This window comes from Diorhabda carinulata, chromosome 1, assembly GCF_026250575.1.
Source record: "Diorhabda carinulata isolate Delta chromosome 1, icDioCari1.1, whole genome shotgun sequence".
Classification (NCBI taxonomy): domain Eukaryota; kingdom Metazoa; phylum Arthropoda; class Insecta; order Coleoptera; family Chrysomelidae; genus Diorhabda; species Diorhabda carinulata.
In genome coordinates, this window is record NC_079460.1 from 8114792 (window position 1) to 8134996 (window position 20205).

Genomic DNA, 20205 nt, shown 5'->3' on the forward strand with positions numbered 1-20205 from the left:
GACGAATTTCTTCATTTTTTTCTATATCTCAAAATTTTTGTTGATATACAGCTTTGTACCGGATGGGCAAATAAGAACACTACACGGGGTAATTGAAAATATAAAATTAAAGAAGCAAAATTTTTCCAAAATTTACACAATTGAGTGGCTATTTATATACAATAATCAAATTTTCAAACAAAATCTGCGCATCTTCTATTCCTCAAGTTTCTGTCTATCTCTTCAAATAACAGACGGGGGAGAGTGGGAACCTTATTATGAAAAAATGCATATAAGTCCGGTTCTGCTTAACAGATTTCTATAAGCATGATGTTTTTTGAAAAAGCTTTTGTCCAGCAATATTAAATATATAAATTCTAAGCGATTTAATTAACATTATGAATGCTAGAGGGCATTGTTTTATATATTTTCGATATTGTGATTTCTCATGACAAATTTAGATAGAAGCACAAAAGCTTGAGTAAGGCTTTCAAAAGTAAAGTAAATTACCATTAAAATAGTGAAAAACGCATGTAGATATCTTTTTTCTATCCCGAGATATGTTAAGAAATGTGTAAACGGCGAGAATTTTATGTCTATTAGGCTGGTTCACCCAAACGAAAAATTGGAAAGTTGCTACATTGATCTATCCGCAGTAATTTGGACTGTTCTCATAATAATCTTATTATTACAGCTAGGTTGCGTTATCCAAATGTAATAAGTGATGCTCTAGATGTTTAAAATTTCGTCCATCATTTCCTTTACATGATTTCAGTCGCTGACGGGTCGTATATTCGGCACTACCGATAAAAATCTGAGCAAGTCAGGTCTGGAGATCTGCGTGGAAAAATTAATCAACTTCCACGACCTATTCACCTATCAAGATATGTTTGATCAGCAACATTCGCGTTTCTCATACATTCCATATAATCTTCTGAAATGTCAAATGTTTCGTCAGTTGTGAGAATTATATTTTTTTCAAAATAGCTTTAATACGATGTGTAATATTTGACATATGTGTGAAATTAACAAGTCACTTGTCTTTATTCGTAATATATACATTGGTTTTAATTAATTATTATTTCATATTTTATTTGCAAACTAGCAAACAAATATAACATTTTAAAATAATGAAAAAAATTTAACACAACTTATGGATGTTCTCATACTCAAGAATTTGATTATCATATATAAAGTGTCACTTAATTGGGTGAGTTTAAAGAAAATTGCTATTCTAATTTTATATTTTCAAATACACTGTCTAGTAGTGGATCTAAAATTCTGAAAATACGTGTTTCTCGGGGCCACTTTTATTCTAATTTTTTCCCTTGAAGCATAATATAGTTGCACACCCAGTACTTATTCAGTTTTGTTTTTCTTCCGATTAATAGTTGATAATAAAAAATAGATAAGTTTATGATATTTTTTTAACATTATTATATGTTCCCTGGAATACCGAGTTAATCAAATTTGTTAAACTTTAAATTCCATTTAGGTGTTTTAATTTATTGCTAAAATGATGTACTAAATGTTTAAATTTCTTTGGATAAAACCACTTCTTGTTTTAATTTATTTCCATTTATGAAATATAGGAACCTTTGACTCTTGTAATGTGTGTGGTTTTGGTTTATTGTGCAAAAGTGGGAAAGTATTGTGGTTAAGTAGGTCAAAAAATTTTAAAAAGTTGAAGTTATTAGCAAATTTTCTATTAAAAGATATTATGTAAGTTTAGACGTAAATCTTTTCTCGAAATTGTATTTTTTATTATAAGGCTTAATAAAATTGTTGATAACCGTTAGATCTTGTGGCATTATTTCAATTCTTAAAGAAAACGATTATTCAATCCAAATGTTTGGAAGTGGAGGTGAAAATAAATGAGAATGAATAATTCAAAATATGAACGGGAAGGAAAGAAACTCATGTACTTGGGTACAATGAGTGCTGGGGATACCGAGTGCTTCAATAAGAATCACAGATAGTGAAAGGTATAGGAAGAAGAAATAAGCATTCAGGACAACTATAATATAAATTGAGAAAAAATAGGACACACAATAAGCTCAATAGTATGAGAATTCTACACAGTTATACATTTTTCAAAGTATTTTTGTTGATAGAGCTAGATAACTTACATGAAGTTTGATTGTTAATTCATGCTACTTTCCACTCGCTGTTTTTGCCGATGGTTTAGATGATGAAAAGCTATTGTCATACGTTGATCTCTTATTTGCTTATTACATATGACCCCTATAAATGATTTCTCATGAAAAAAGTAGGTCTTCTTACAGTTTCATCTCAGATACTTTCATTGAAATTTAAATTTAAACATTTACAATAATGGTTGCATCAAAGAGTCAAATCTCGTTTTATTATTTATTTTTTTACAAATCTCACTTCTATAGTTGATTTTTAGCTATTGTCAGTTGGCTTCCTTCTACGTTTATGCACAATAGGTCAGTCTATTCTTTCCCTATATTTTTGATTTCTCTTCTCCTGAAAAACATATTATAGTTTACTTTAGGACGTATTTAACATTCTTCTCTCGTTTCACTGAACATTGTTCTTGTCTCTTTTTTTATTTTATTTTTCTTCTTATTTATACATATTATTTATTATTTACAGCACCTATGTTTATTTTTTTCTGATAACTATTTAATGACGAACCTGTTTCTCTTCACCATTTTGAAACAAACTACTTTTATTTCTCACTACAGCAAAATCTATCATTTATTATACACAACAAGTTGTTGTGCTTATTCTAAACAAATTTGACAAATAACTAGATATCTATTTAAAAAAATATTGTAATCCTTAGAGGTAAGTGAATTCTGATTTTTGCTTATAACGCGTGTTTAAGTTTTTTACGGATCCATAGTTATTGCAAAATATTACAAGAAGCTGAAAATTATATTTTTACAAGTATTGGTATTGGATGAAAGGCGTACCTCTTAACCAAGAAACCTCTTTTTCGGCCTCAAACTATGAGAGTAGTTTGATGCACATTTTTACATACAATTTGATAAGAAAGTTAATAAAACTTCTTGTAAAAAATACCAAATGATGTAGACGTTATTGCCAATATCTATTTTTTAGTTCTAAACTCGAAACTTTTTAATCTTAAAAATGGCTTAACAAACATTTCCTAGGCAAAACCTATTTAATTTTTTTATATGCTTTGTATGAAAAACCGTACATTAGTTCCAGTGAACAATCTATAAGCGAAGAGTTTGTCGCATACCGAACATCAATAATAAATTTTCGTTTACAGACAGTATTTTCCTTCTATTTGTATTATATGATATTGAAATTCTGAACACAGTCGTATTAAACTAAGTATTTGTTTGCACGTTTCGTGCATAATAATGTGAATAGGTTTGATAAATATTTGTGGAAGATCAGATTTAATACCAACTAGAATGTGAAATTAGTTAAATCTGCAAGTTAACATAATATGTGCAGACAAGTACACTGAATTTCGCTAAGAGCCACATATTAGAACTCATTCGATGAAAAAAACCACAATTTAATGAAAATGCCACGAAATCAGGATTTAGATTAGATAATAATTTAGATAGAGTAAAATTAAATGGTGAAACAAATGAGTTGGAAAGTAACTTCAACTCTCACGATAGAATAAATTTTTTTCTTGCCCGTTCTTTATCGGTGTCGTTATTGATTCCCAGGAGTAATGTAGTGTCATAAATATTTTCACTCATTTTTGATCCATTTATATATTCCATTTGTCTTTGGTAATATTTTCTTATATGATCAAAATTCTATTGTGGAAGTTAATACTAGCATTGGCTGTTTTATTAGGCTCTATTGGACACCAAATGGAGTCCTTGTATAGGTTCTCAGAGGAGTATTTCTGACCTCCTTATTAAATATTTCTGGTAGCGAACGAAATTTACAAATATCTAACAATTAAAGATTGAAAATGCTTTTTGTCTCTCGAATACAGAAATAAGTTATGCAAGTACACATGAATAGACAAAGGAATCATTTCAATTGAAATCACTATTATATATCAGGCTGCAAAAAGAGAAAGATGAATATATGAAGAACAAATTCATCTGGCGTAACTGAATTGTATGAACACAATTGCTGAAAAATCGTGGTAAGGAAAAAAGGAATTTTTTATTTACACTTACAATAGAATATCATAATAAGACAAAGAAAAATTATTTTAAAAATCAGTTTTTCTTTTCACAACATATGCCGTCGTATTTCACCAATAACTTTTCAAATGTTGCTTTCCAGGTGTTTAATTATTGTGTCTGTTTTATCGAACAAGTCAAGAGACCTTACACGAAACCAAATAAATCCAATAATCTAATGGGGTAGAAACTACGTGAATGCTTCAATTTTTTGTGAGTAAATCAATTGTATGGTGTGTGTGGCTCTGTCCTGTTGGAACCACATGCCAGCCAGATTAATAGGAACTAATCTAAGTGCTCTAGTGTAAGTCTATCCATATTGAAATGTTAACATAAACTAGCAAAGCAATATTAAAATTTTTTAACTTCTAAAAGAACACAATATATGATTTATTAAATACTATAGTCAATCAATTTTTTTTCATTTTATTCCCAATGTGACCTAGCAATTAGTGCTGTTTTATCATTCACAACACACGTACCAAAACCTAAATATAATCGTAAATACGTCTGCATGTCAATACCTTATAACTGCTGTTGATGTCCCAGTTATCGAATTTGTGGAACTAATCAGTTATAATGGAATATATAAATTTAATGATCGTTAAGTATGTGTATCGGAAGTTCACTAATACAGCTTTTGAATACTTAATGAGGATTCGATTCGATTGAAAGATATTTTAGGTAGTTTTCAAATATTGCTATTAGTAGTTAATAGTCGATTTTTATTGAGTATGTTTGTCAATGGACTTTCTGATCCCCGGGATTTGTCAACTGTTCCTGATTAATCTTGTGCAGAATACGAACCAGCTTCAAGACTTCTTGATTTTGTTATTTCCGAAGGTATGCTAAATTTAGCACATTTTAATTTATGTTATATATTTATTTTAACTATTGCTAATGCTATTTGGAAAAAACAACATGAGTTGAAGTATCTATTTCAAATATAATCGTTTTTTTCTCTCATATAACATTATATATACTGGAAAGCGATATAGGTGGCTATGTAGATATTGAACTTTATGATTCACAAAAAAATATGGTACTACATAAACAAATGGATACCAAGCTATAATTTCACCTTTATTAATGTGAATTTATCTGATAGTCGCTCCAACTCAATGAGAAAGGCGAAAGTAATATTTTTCCTTGTTGATTACGTTTGGTTTTTTTTAAATAATGCCAATTTGGTAATTATTTTTAGCTCTGCTTCCCAAAGCGATTAGGATATTTTGTATATCATTCTTGCTGTTCAAGTAGGAAGCTTACTACTTATTAATCAACAAAAATATCCCATGTTGTTTGCATTGGATTTTTTGTTCGAAACTAGTGCAATAGTTACATTTATTCCTTCATGTTAGTAGAATTACCATTACCATTACCATTGAACTTATATTTGTAATGTTATGTGAAACATAATGAACATATTTTAATATACATTTTGAATGGAAATCAAAAGACGCGAATCTTGTGAAGCTTGGTTTGTGAAAACGATTTTTATTAAGAGTCTATAGATATTATTACGAAATACGGGGCTATTTTGCTTGGTAGAAAAAGAAAAGAGTTCCTCATCTTTTTGATAATTAGCTGCAATATTAGTACATAAATAAAGTTGACTCTTCCTTGAATGTAGATTAAAGTATTTCAGTAGATTCGAGGATCAGGTTTCTTATTATATCGTTAATTGAAACACTGAGAAAATGTGAAATATATTTCAAACCATCCGACGTTTCTCCTTTATCTTTTGTGTGTTCCGAAAGACTGCTGAAGTATTGAAATACCCATTTCTTCAGATTGCACTACAGGTCCATTGGTACACCAAACTTAATACACGTCCTTTTTCCAATTGTTCTCCTATATGCTTTACATACGAAATGTGAAACATAAGATCTATTTTAATCACCCAAAAGAATGCCAAAATTGTAACGATAAGTTCTGTTCATCTAGCCAAAAATAGTTTTTTCTTTCTTTTAAAGAGTATGTTCCAAAAATCATCGAGGTACGAATGGTGGATGCTACTGTTGTAGTTCAGTTTTTGATTCTATCATATAAAACGAGGAAAGCTACAAAAAAGGAACGATTGATAGGGAAGGTGTGCTGAACTTGGCTAGAACCCTTTTATTAAAAAATGTGGAGTGAACCAGTACAATGCCTTAGTGGAGAGCCCATGATTTCCATAGTTCAGGTCGAAAAAAAACTGCGATTTCTTTATTTTATAGTATCAGCACAAACATATGCAAGCTTATTGTTGTATAGTGGTGCGAATTTTGGGTATAAATTTGGCACACACTTTTTCATATAAAATTTACGAATATTTAACCGATAGTCGATTCAGTTAATCGGTTTTCCGATATTGTTTTTTACGTGGAAGGACGACATGAGTGGGAATCATCTAGAGCAGCGTATCCCAACATGAGGCCCACGTCCCACAGGGGGCACTTTTATTTTTAAAGTACGTATTTCGAAAATGGACCCTTTCGTTCCGGATTATTTGAGTGCAAAGCTGTCAAATTTAATTATTAGATATAATCTGGCTTGTCGAAACAAAAATATCAACTGGCGTTGTCAAGTAAATTTCCCTGCATCAGACAACAGGTTTCTGCGGAAAACCCTGGGCTTCTTGCTGTAGTATTTCACAGATTACCGTTGATGTTTATTTGGAAACAGTGTCCGTGAAAATTGTTGTAAAAGCTGCTGTATTTATATATTATATACATTGTATAGATATAATTAGTAGGTACTTGATTTTATTTCTCTATCTTCGAAAAACTAAATATATCAAATCAAAGAACAAACAGAATTCTTGTCGATGCAAAAGCGAAGATATTTGGTTTTATTACTTTTACTGACTTAAACAGTTTTTTGGCTCCAAAAATGTGAAGTGACTCAAACATCTTTACTTATTATTGTCAATTATTCAAATATTTTATCTGCTGATTTGAAAGAAAGATTTTCTGATTTAATACAAATTGATTTATCAACATGGATGATGCAGGCAATGTTAGTGGATTTGTTTGGCATAACAAATATGCGGTATCAAGAAGAACTGGCAGAATTGCAAAATGATGAGTCGGTTGAAACTTTATTCAATATAGAAGGAGTGATGGTATGGTTTTGTGAGGAAACAGAAATCAAATACCCAAATTCAACAAAATGTGCAATAAAACTATTGCTATTGTTTCCATTTTCATATTTAGCTGACGTGGATTTAGTGCTGTAAATGATTTACTGGTAAAAAAGGAAATATAACATTACGTGAAGACTTGAGACTGAAGTTTACCAAATTGGCACCTAATATAAAATCTCAATGCAGCAAGCATCAAGCATAAGGATCTCAGTAAATTAAAATAATAAATCAATATAGAGAAATTCCCACCAAAATTATTTGGACTTTGAAATACAGTTTTTCATTATATGTTTCTATATATTTATAATTTACCAAATTATTGTGCTTCGTATTACCTAGTGATTTCTTCCTAAAGTCTATTTTAATTTAAGTTTCTTTAGTAAACAATCAAATTTTCTTTGTGTGTTACATAGGGGAGGCATAGAAAGGCTAAAGTGGGGCATGGCACAAAAAAAGGTTCTAAAGCATCTTCCTTGACCATACTGAAAATGCTTAAGCCTTTCAACAGATAGGTACTCGATAAAAATTCATTTCCATATACTTTTTTCGAATAGTTTTTAGTTTCACCGATTTTTCCAAGTAACAACTGTACTAACAGAAGACTTCAGGGTTGCTGGCATTTGGATGGTGTATGTGCACTTCTGCGGTATGCAGGTTTGTTACTTTATAGCCATATCTAATATTTTTAAATAGTGTTAAAACTAAGTCAATCAACTTATATTTGAAAATCTAGAATTAGTAGAAAAAAACTGGTAGCATTCCGTTTATTCGTTCATTCCAATCGTCTTTTCCTACTTCTCTTTTGAGAGTTCACCTATAGAAATGCTACAGTATGTTTGCAATATTGTATTATCACATCATTTTCTAATTGTTCATGTCATTTTCAAAATTTTAATCACTTTGAATACTTAAACATTTTTCCAATGCATATTCATGTAGTCACATTCTTTTTGTGTGATTTCTGTATGGATGTATATAATTATTTCAAATTCTCTCAATCATTTTGAGAGATGCTCTCGTCTCAGTTTAATTGTTGTCATACCCTCGTTCAGAAAGTTAATTCAAAATATTTGTAAATTTTATTGTTTCTTTTTTCTGCAAATAAACTTATTTCTATTATGAAACGAAGTTACATTTCAACCGATTTGAAATGTTAGTTCATGTGATTCTCACGCCCTTTAAATTGTAATGACTGTTGTTTATCTAAAACATTCTATAAGGAAAATACATTAATTGGTTTATTCCACATTGTGAAAAATTATAGAGTGAGCTCACCGATATATAATTATCCAAATAAATTTTATCACGATTATATGATAACTATCTTCACACATTTTACAACGCTGCGGTGTTTGATTTGATATAATGCTTGAAGGCCTACAATATTGGTCATCGTTTGTTAGATCATTTCCACTTATTTGACTTGTATTTTATTAAATTTTTTTCTAGACTAGAAAATTATCTGATACATATACCGAATAAATATATAACATAAAAAATCGCAATTTTTTAACAGATTAGGAAGCTGGTCTATAATAAAACCCAGCTTAACATTCTTCATTTTCTGTTAAATATAACTTAAAACATAGATATCATTGAGAATTTCTTCTGTTATCAAAGTTTTGTAAATATGTATTCATCTTATTGCGAACATATTGCGAATAGTTATCAGTTTCGTAAAAGAAACCAATATTTCTTCTCTTGAGCTTCATTTCTAAAACATATTGACCTACGGAAACTAAACATTCAGCATCGATATTCATTTTTATATTTCCATTCACGTTTTGCCCTTTTCAGTTTCAATACTAATAACTGATTAAGTCGAATTTGTGAATGATTTATTGGTTGTTTGAGCCACTGTATATTCTTAATGAGCAGAATTAGTGGAAGTTCTTGATGCTAAGTACATTTTCTTTTTATTTTAATAATTTTCATATTCATATATATCCAAATCCAAAACAAAGAAATCAATAAATTAATCAATTATCTGAAAAACTAAAATATATACTGTCCAAACACCACATCACTGTATGTCATAAATCGTAAAATACACTATACCCATTATATACAAAATTAAAAAGCAAAACTAAAAATACAAAAAAATCGAATGTTATTTACTCTGTACCATGTTTAAATTGTCCAATAAATTATATAGGAATCACTATAGAAAATAGAATAAATGGTCACATATATGAATTGGAACTATTTGTCAGCTTTTTCGTATTGGGATTGTGGAAAAATTAAACACCAAAGTGTACTAACCCTAAAATATTCCAAGCTCTCGAATAGTTATGTATTCATTGTCTGGGACTGAAATTATGGTCAAATACAATATAAAAAATATGTATAAATGTATAACAAAAATAAAAATTAATTACATTGATAAGTTAAAAATTGCAGTGTGAATAATTTTGTAATATTTCATCAACATAAAATTCAATATTATGGCGTCAATTTGTATTAACCAAATAAAAGGGTCGCCACAGAATCGGATCATTATATATATATATATATATATATATATATATAGAAATTTTTTATTGGGAACGTGGCAAGAAAACACCAAAGTGGACTAACTTCAATATATTTTCCGAGCTTTCGAATACTTATGTATTCATCGTAAGATTTCCGGTAATTTTGATATTATTATAGCTTGTAAAAATTTTTAATCTCATGGAATTCAAAATTCAATATTCAACTTGACTTTGATAGTCATTTTGTAGCATTGTTTATAAGAAATATAAGTTGTACAAGAATAAAATAAATGGATCAAATATTGATGTTGAATATCACAATCACAATAACCGACATTATTTAAAAACCTAATGTACACGACATAAGTAGAGAAAATTTCTTTGTGGTATATTAATTAATTATAGCATTAGAATATTGGTTAGTATGTGTAAAAATTTCTTTTGATAGTAATCTATTATCCAGAAGTACAATAGGATAAAGAATGTATTCCAATTTTATTTTTCACTATACTTCCCCAGTTTGTTTCCTCTCAACGCTACCTAAGATAAATTCACGTATTAAGAAATTTTGGTACAAAGGATAGTTATTAAACGGAAATATATTTAGGTGTTTGTTATATAGTAAGAAGATGAGATTATTTGTAAATAAGGTGTGTAATACCCCTTCATAAAATATTCCCACTAATGATTGAAAGTGAGTTGTAACGATTCATTTAGCTCCACGTCAGTTAAGAAGCATTACCCCTCCAAGTATCTGCTTGAGCTAAAGAAAAATCACTCGGCGCCATGCTAACATTATATGATGGGTGTTGTCTAATGAGCCGTTGCAGCGAGCATTGTTTTGGATCAGAGCAATTCCAATAATTAGCTTGCCTTTTCGATTATTTTCAACAACTCTTTGCAAGCTTCGCAGTGTGACTGACGTTTCATTTCGATCATGTTGTATTGAACCCATGTCTTATCATCGACCACGATGAATTTCAATTCTATTGAAAATAATGTGATCATAGAATGTAGCTCTTGTTGACATAAATTGTATAATTTTTCACGTTACATGGAAATAAAAAATATGTATTTTTATTTGTATAGTCAACAAAAACTAATATACAGTTCTAATGAGTCAACAAGAATTATTAAATGAAAGTAAATTTTCATTTCCGTCTATCAATTACATATTTGTATTAATAATATTGAGAAGACAGCTAAATTCACTCAATTTTCGAGCTTTATCCTGTCAACTCTGATGAAACCAAATATTCCACATTGCCAAATCACAATAACTAGAAACTACTTGGAAAATCTTGATTAAAATAGTTCAAAGTTTACGTGTAAAACATCAGGTGCTAGATATCTTCATAGTATCTAGGCTTTTCTATATTACATTTTCTATTTTCCAGGCTATTCTTACATGCGCAGCTCATTGAGCAGCCCTTCAAGCACTTTTATTTCATAAAATTGAGTCAAAACTAGTATGTGACAGCACCAAATCTTTGAACTCACTGGTAGCAAACAACAAAGTTACTCTAATGTGTGTACCTGGTCACACCAGAGTGCACGGCAATGAACAGCTGACGAAGAAAGTCGGGCAACTCATTTTCTAGGTTTTCCAAAAAGTCATCGTCATAGAAAATGAAAAAACGAGAAGAAATTAAAAAAACGGAGTTAGAACCTATATCTGAAACAATCGAAAAGATTTATTTCTTATTCTACCAACTGATACCAGATGAGCAAAAATGAGCTAAGAAGAGTTACTTGTATGCTCAATGGACACTGTCCAGGGAACTACCATTCGTAAAATATCGGAGAAACTCCCGACACACATAGTGTTTCTGCAAGGAAGCAAATGAAACCGCCGAACACCGCTACGGTAATTATATTCAAGCTCTTTAAAGCCAGAAGTGGTAAGCCGCTTAGTCACCAGACAGGTACCTCACATTGCAAATTCGTTGCTACCTGACTGGTAAACAGTCCGGGGTACACAATGGTTCAATAGGTAAAAGTGTTACCGTGGTAAATACACGGCCTCTATACCTTATCTCATCTAATTTAATATTACATTTTTATGAAGATTATGTAATGAAAGTTTGATTCAACTCTTGAAAATCTGTATATACTACTTCTAAATCTAATATCACAATCAGGATAAGCATCTTTTTGAAGTAATTTACGTATATTTGAGTATAACAAATGATAAAGGAGTCATGAAGATTTTGACAATTTTTATGATTTATAGAATCTACAAGATAATGAATATGTAAGAGAAATCCGAAATGGGTCACATTTCGGATTTCATATAAAAACAAATGAGTTGACAATGTTCAAAACTTATGAAAAGAGTGAAAATTACATGCAGCACACGCAAGGTAGATTCTGGAATTGATTACTGTAAATTACTATACAATTACTTGTATTTTTTACGATTACTCCATTATATTATGGTACTTTATATATATGTTGCATCCAATTATTTGTTATGCATGCATGATATAATGTACAGAAATAAGTAACACGCTATTTGTTCTCATAGTAACACAATGACAATATTACTTCCATTTTTCTTTATTTAGTTGTAGAAAAAATCTCTCTTTCTCCAAATTCGTTTTAAATTAGCACAAAATATATTTTTCTCAATAATAATAAAGTAAATTTTAAATTACAGCTGGTTAGTCAACTTTGGGATTACAAACAAAAAATCTTACAAAAGTTTTAGATATTTTTGATAAACTTTGATAAACTGGACAATAAGCTTGCCCAATGTAAATCAAAATATTTTTGTGATCTATCTTGCATTTGAAAAAACTATGAAAAGTATATTCACATCAATTTTCTTGAAATACCTTTCTGATCAGCGAAACTATTACGTTATCTAGAAATTGTTTCAAATAAATTTTAATCATTTATTCGTAACCCAAGGAAATAATTTAAGATTAATAACTTGGTTAGTTTTGAAAATAATATGTTGCATTAGATCTGATCTATTTTACTCAACGGTGCTGCTATTGGAAATTTTTATAGAAATAGCCATCCTCCACGGAATAATCTGTGGCCATCACATTAACCTTATAGACCAGGGAAATTTTTAGAGAAACAGATCAGAATGAAGCTTATTTCCGCGACTCTAAATCTTACCATATGATCCAAAATCACCACCCTCCACGGAAAAAAACCGTTTTTTTTAATCTTAGAAACACGGAAATTTTAAAATTAAACTAACCTAACCTAACCTTATCATCCGTATACAATTGCCAAGGATTTACTAAGGTTATTCTTACAATCAAATTATTCATTGATATTTTTTTATATGATTCGTTTTAAATGAATGAAAAAATATATTGGGATTAGATATGGCATATATGTCAGATTTCATCTGTAGGTGGTATTTATCCATGGATGGTATTCATCCGTGGACAGTATTCTTCCGTGAGTTAAAGCTTTTTAATGTAACATTAAGCTTAATTCGGCTCATTTGTTTAAAAATGTCCGTGTCTCTGTGGTTGAAATTAGAGTCATGGATTTTTCCGTGGATGGTGCCAAAAGACACTTCGTTTACTCAAATGTAAATTTGAACAAGGTCTTATATAATTAAGAAATGATAATAGTAGATCATTCGACTTAATTTCCAAATTTTTAGCTCCAGCTAATTCCATTTTCAATCTTGTGCTGAAACCAGTTCCATATTTAATTTGTTCAATAAACTATTCATACGTCTCCCTCTAAGCAGTCATTGATCAAATTATAATAATAATTATTATTTAGTATGTCAAAAACAGAATAAGAAGAAAACATTTTCGATCTAACACCCTAATAATACACTAATAAGGAATAAATTTTAATTGATATGAATTTTTTAGGTCCATTGACCAAAATGGAATTTACTGTAGACTCGACCTGAAAAGAATTGTAAATCAATCAATCACATAGAAATTTTGTGGGAGTTTTGAATTTTTTAACGCATTCATCGATAGAAGTGATCAGGGGTGTAGGTATAAGGAATAATCATCTTAAAAATGAACGGTACAAACTACATTACAAAAAGTTTGATAAATTTCTACTTGAATTTTTTGAAATTAAGATTATTAGAATGATAAAATAGCAGTACATGTCACTAAAACCGCTTAAAGGGTTGCTTGTAAACATAGTGATAGGGGTAGTAAGAAAATGAACAAAATTGACGATTTATTAATTTTTGGGTGACTACATTTGAATTAATTTGTTTTAGCAATCAAACGTGGTTGAGTCAGGGTAAAGCTTGAGCTTACACAAAGGGTCTACAATAAAAATTAGTTGTAAATATTTTATATTAAATTTCAAATTTTTTCTGTACAAATATTGGTATTCCAATATCTTCACATCATGTTCCTTTGTTCGTTCAAATTTGTCTTATCAAATTTCATCATATGAAGTGTACTGTATCTTAGTTTTGCCTATACTGTTCCTTGAATAAAACTAAAGTTCAGCTAAATTACTTATTCGTATAATTTTATTTAAAATAGTCTTGATCTGTTTAATAGTCGATTATAGACATTTCTATCCGAAGAAGGTCAGAAGAATACAACAGAGAATCAAAAACTTGAAAATCATCTGTGTATAATAAAAATCTATTTTATTTGTTCTGTCAGTATTTTAGTGCTTGTGGCATGCAGTAACCCAACTTGTATCATATTCTCGTGATAGGAATTGATCTTTGCACCAGTTCTCCATTCGATAACTGTTTTGCAATTATTATCATACCCTTCTCAACGACTGATTCCATTCTACATCTCAAACAGTTATATCGAGAAATTAATTTGATACCTCACACTTTTTGAGTTATAGATGATGTAACAGAAGTTCTGTAATGAAGCGTTATCTTGACACAACCGTGGCTTTGACATGGGATGTGTTGACTGGAAAATAACTGTAGAATAAAAACTCAACGACTAAACTTACATCAACATGTACTTGTTTCTGGTAACCTCCAAAGCATTAAATAATTCGATAAGTGATGTTATATTCCAATTATTTGAGACATAATAACTGCTAAATATTATATTAATAAGTATTGACGATTTTTGAGGTACGTGCTTATTAATTGCTGGTTCATATTTTAGAAATTGCCTTATTTTGCGTACTGCGTATATTTTTCTAGTTTATTCATGTTATATAAGAAAAAAGAAAAAATCAATAATCACATGTGATCAAAGTATCAGATTGTTATATGATGTTTAACCTCAATTTTACTTTGAGTGTTGAATGATATTCTATGTAATTGTTTGAAAATGTTTTCAATATAAAGAGTGTTCTATGAAATGCAGTTTTTCTACTTTAGAAATCTATTTTTCTGGTAGGACTAAGATCCTTTTATCAATTCGCCGGTTTAAAATTTAAATAGAATCATTTCTTAGAAATTGTTGACTACTATTATTAGTTTGCACTATCAATCTATTTTTGTACTGAATTTTACCTACAAATAAAACGGAATCTGAATTGAATGCAAATAACATAAATTTTAAGTGAATAATCATTCCGCAACATTAGGTTTGTTCCAGCAGTATGCTTTGATCATATTTTGAACTTTCGTGCATTACACATGACTTGACTATAATCAATTAGGAACACGTACCCAGCAAATGCTGCTGGAACACCACAATCAACACAAGCAGGGAAAAGAAAAAAATAATCATTTTTGTTTTTATATAGTTTCACTCAACCATTCACGAGACACGATACAAGATCTGTTTACTTGTACAGATCCATATGTTCCAAAAATTTATTCAGAATATTTTTGCTCATCTTGAACGACTACTGAACAAGTTCAATTTGTTGCTGGAACTTAAAACTTTTCTTTCCTTACTTGAACTTCTAACTTTCCGGAACCGTTGGTGAGATTTTGACTGAACACACTGTTTACAATACCTCTACACCAACACTCACAGTGTCTAACATGCGTTTCGTTAACCAAGTTGTCGTCTTCATAAGGTAAACTGTTTACCATGAATTTGATACAGTTAAAACTCAATTCCCATCTCGCGCATGATCAAGTAGTTGCAGAAAGTCTGCTGGAACATGCCTCCTATGTTATTTTATCTTTGAAATTTATTCTATTAATTTCTAATTCCTACAAATTTCACTACAAATTTAACTTACAGTTTCGAATAAAAATTTAATTAGCTAAAATTTTTTCTTATTTCTCTTTATATAATTTTGCTTAAAAACAGCTACATTCTAGTGTAAGCAAATAGCATTCTTGAACAAAATCTAATTTTGATGCAGAGTATTAGAGTACGATGATGTCTATACATTATGAAGTGTAGAAACTATGGTAATGCACGTCCGCAGTTCTTTATGTATAACAAAATCTGATTTTTGACATGAAATTCGTTCACTGTTTATATCATAATTCGTTTATTGGTGTTTTATTTGTTCCCTATTTTAGTATCGGTCACTTCATACGAAATAATTTTCGTTCAGAGAAACTTTATATAGTTGAGGTTATTGACGTTAAACATAATGAATGCTCTTTACGGTTTAGAAGTAGAACCCCTAACTGATATAGCGACCTAAAATAACATTAATAGTAATATAGTAGGATCAAATTTGATCTATCTATTTTTTTTATAGTCAAAATATAAACTCAAATAATTTTACGTATGCTTGAAAATTTATTTATACCTAGTTAGTTGTACTTAAAACTTATATAAGGTGAAACGCAAAAAAGACATTTTAGATTCTAAAAAATGATAGAAAATTGAATTTTGATTCGAAAAATATTATTTATTAATCATAAACATAAAAAAGACAAGCATGTTTATGGTACCAAGAATAATTATTGAGTTCAAATAATTATTCAGTTTGAATATTTATTACACGTATCTGAAATTTTGAAATGAGTTTATATAAACATGTTTGTTATCATTATAGGGACATGTGCAACATTTAGCTCTTTTGGGATGTAGCACTTCATTAACACAAACCTACTTTTAACAAAAACATCAAATACATAGTTTCATTGAAACAGAAATAATAATTGTTTGTATTCGGTCCTATTCTGTTAATTATATAAAAAATTACGAAATCGTTATTATTAATAGCGCCATCTAGTTTCATTCATTCATTTCATCCTTCCAGGCGATGCCATAAAAATCAATCAATTGATTTTTGATATGAATTGATTTGTGATTGTTGTATATACACCACTACAAAATAATGTAATTCAAATTTTATTTTATATTCAAAGAATCCATTACGTCATGTTCGATAATTCTGTAGTACTATTAAGTTGAGGGTTTATGTTTTGTAATAATACTGATATCGTTAAAAGACGAATTCATAACAAATTAATTGGATCAAATAAGCTGTTATACCACATTACATCTAGCTACAACTTAATTGAATTTTTAGTGAGTTTACAAGGATTAATATTTTGGTGTTTTAATCTTATAATAAATAATCTTGAGAAAGCGAGTATTCAAATTAATTGAGGTACCTGGTTTGCACATAAATTAATAAAAAAAATACGAACAAGTTTTGCAAAAGAAACGAAAATTCATATGACTATATTATATATATATATATATATATATATATATATATATATATATATATATATATATATATATATGTGTGTGTGTGTGTGTGTGTGTGTGTGAGTGTGTGTGTGTGTGTGTGTGTGTGTGTGTGTGTGTGTGTGTGTGTGTATAAAGGGTGTCCTTCTGTAACTGTTAGCTTTGGAAGTTTTCGAATTCTAATTTGTCATATTGTTCTTCTTAATACATTGTTAAAAAAATTATTAAGGCCGTAATCAACATATTTTATATCAGTGTTTCTAAATGAATCGCACTGCATGAATATGCTGAAGAGGAAAGTATAAATTTTGCACTGACGAGGAGAGATAAATCCGAAACTGGTATATTAATTATGTATACTTCGTTTTAATCGTAAATAAAAGGCAGGGTTTTTGTGTAAACACAAGGTTGTTCACACCTGTATAGCCGGAAAGTAGGTGTTTTTTCTTTATTCCACAAAAATAGCAATGACTCGTGCGACTATAAAATACGCGACCAAACAAAAACGAAACAAGCTGTTAGCAACTGGGTAGTTTTACATCAGTCAGATTCATGAATGAGAATGGAAGAGACTAGATTACTCTCATTCCTTTCAAAGCGTTCCTAACATTTCAAAATAAGTCAAGGATTTCTTTATTTTTAAATATTAGATTATGCTAACTGACTCACAACGGATATGAGTAAATTTTCCATTATCGAAATGTTATAAAAGAAAAGTAAATTGGTACCGTCCAAGTGCTAAAAATGTGTTGAGGGCATTTCGATTTCAAAGTAGATTGAACAGTCTTTCAAATAAAAATTATAATATGAAGTAGTGTCCTTATAAATTCAACTTTTTATAAATAGTATGATGATATAGAGGAGATGATTTTTCATCACATCGCTTAGCCAATGCATTTGAGCAAAAATTCAAGAAAACAGAAAAATATGTAGTATTTTAGACAGTTCATTTTTGTTATTTTTTGGGTTTTTATTGGTTTGGAAAATAAGGTATTTACTAGAAATATATGAGAAACCACAAATGCGTTTTTAAATACCCGACAGAAACTAATATCAAATAATTTAATAACTATATGAGCTAGCTCATCAGAACAATAGGCAAATTGATATGGAAGTAGATCGTAATTATGATGAGCAGTGTTCAAAACTTCACTAGCTCCTCCATATAATTCTTCATCATGCACATAAATATCCTGGGACCTAGATTGTTCAAATATCTCTGGATTTATACGAGGATGGGCCCAGAAGTCCTGGTCCAACGTGATCTTCTTTTCGCTCCATACACTTTTCCCAGCAATGTTCATTAAGTTCGATACCATTTTTATAAAAATAATCGTCAAACTCCTCAAGACAGCCATTAACTGCCGACATCAACTCTTAATTGTTGGAAAATTTTTGACCACCGAGCCATTTTTTCAAGTATGGGTACAGAAAATAATTCAAGGGGAATAAATCTGGTGAACAGGGTGCATGGTATAGCAATACAAGCTTAAATTCGTTAATTCTGTTCATCGAAATAACGGATGTGTAAGCTGGTGCATTGTATTGATGAAACCACACTTCCTTCTTAGCCAAATGCGGCCATTTGTGCTTGATTTCTTCGATCAAACGTTCCAATAAGTTCGCATAATACTAGCCGTTGATAAGTCTTCCTTTTTCAAGATAGTTAATGAAAATTATCCCACGCGCATCCCAAAAAACCAACGCCATCACTTTCTCTTTGCCTGATTTGAAGCTGGTTCACCCTTTTCAGCCGATTGTTTTGATTCCTTTTTGGTTTCAGGTGTGAAGTGATGGACTCACTTTCCATCCATGGTTATGAACCGGCGCAAAAATTTGGCTTTATTTCATTAACAAACACTCGATGGAAATATCTTCACAACGCTGTTTTTGTTCTATTGTGACCAAACGCGGCACCCATCTTGCACACAGCTTTCTCATGTCCAAATTTTCAGTTAATATGCAATTTACCTCACTTTTTGAAATGCCTACTATGTATGCTAGCTCGCGCCCTGTCACTCGACGACCATCCATTACCATTGCGATGCTTGTCTTGCAGATCGTACGGTCTCGTTTAAACTATGATATCCAATATTTTAATGTTGATAACGAAGGAGCAATCTCTATTTTTAGAATCTAGTTTATATTTTATATTGGTTGTGCTAATCCCTTTCAAATAAAGTGTTGTATCACATAACGATGACCAATTTTATCTATGTTCATAAATTCACTGAAAACGTTCACTATTGATGGGTGCCAAACAAATACTAAACAACGTGGCGTTTTCAAACTCGGAACATTTGCTGAATAGATTGTGTACTTTCTAATACAGTGGTATTTTTCAAGCAGCTACTGCCATCTCTAGGTCAGGCTAGGTACTGAGACCAATCCCGTAACGTGCGAGTATAAGGTGACATTGATATTTTTATGTTGCCTAATGGCATATTTACTGTAAACGACTTGTATTCTAAAAATAACATTTAATTCTGGATATGCTGTATACTGGTTTAATTTTTGCTATGGACTTATATACTAATAAAATTATTACATATAATTTTGTTACTAATCATGCTTTTCTTCTGTATATTGAAATTTTATTTGTTTCTTTAGTTAGCTATTTTTATGTTTGTTTTTTAGTTTTTACAAGCTTTTGTCTAGAAATTGTGACAATTTTTTGATAATAAAGCATTTCTCTGTCACAATTGAAATTTAATTACGACATCTATGATTGGTATTATTTTGTAGGTGCAATGCTATTGTCTTCTCCCATGCTAAGTTACCAATTAAAGGAAAAGCTCATTTATCTCCAAGTACGGTCTCACCCACAACGTACATATCATATTACATGAAACATAAATTAAGAAAAAGAAGGAAATATCACACATTTAGGGCTGGAAACATTATAGATTAGAAACTTGAAATCTTAA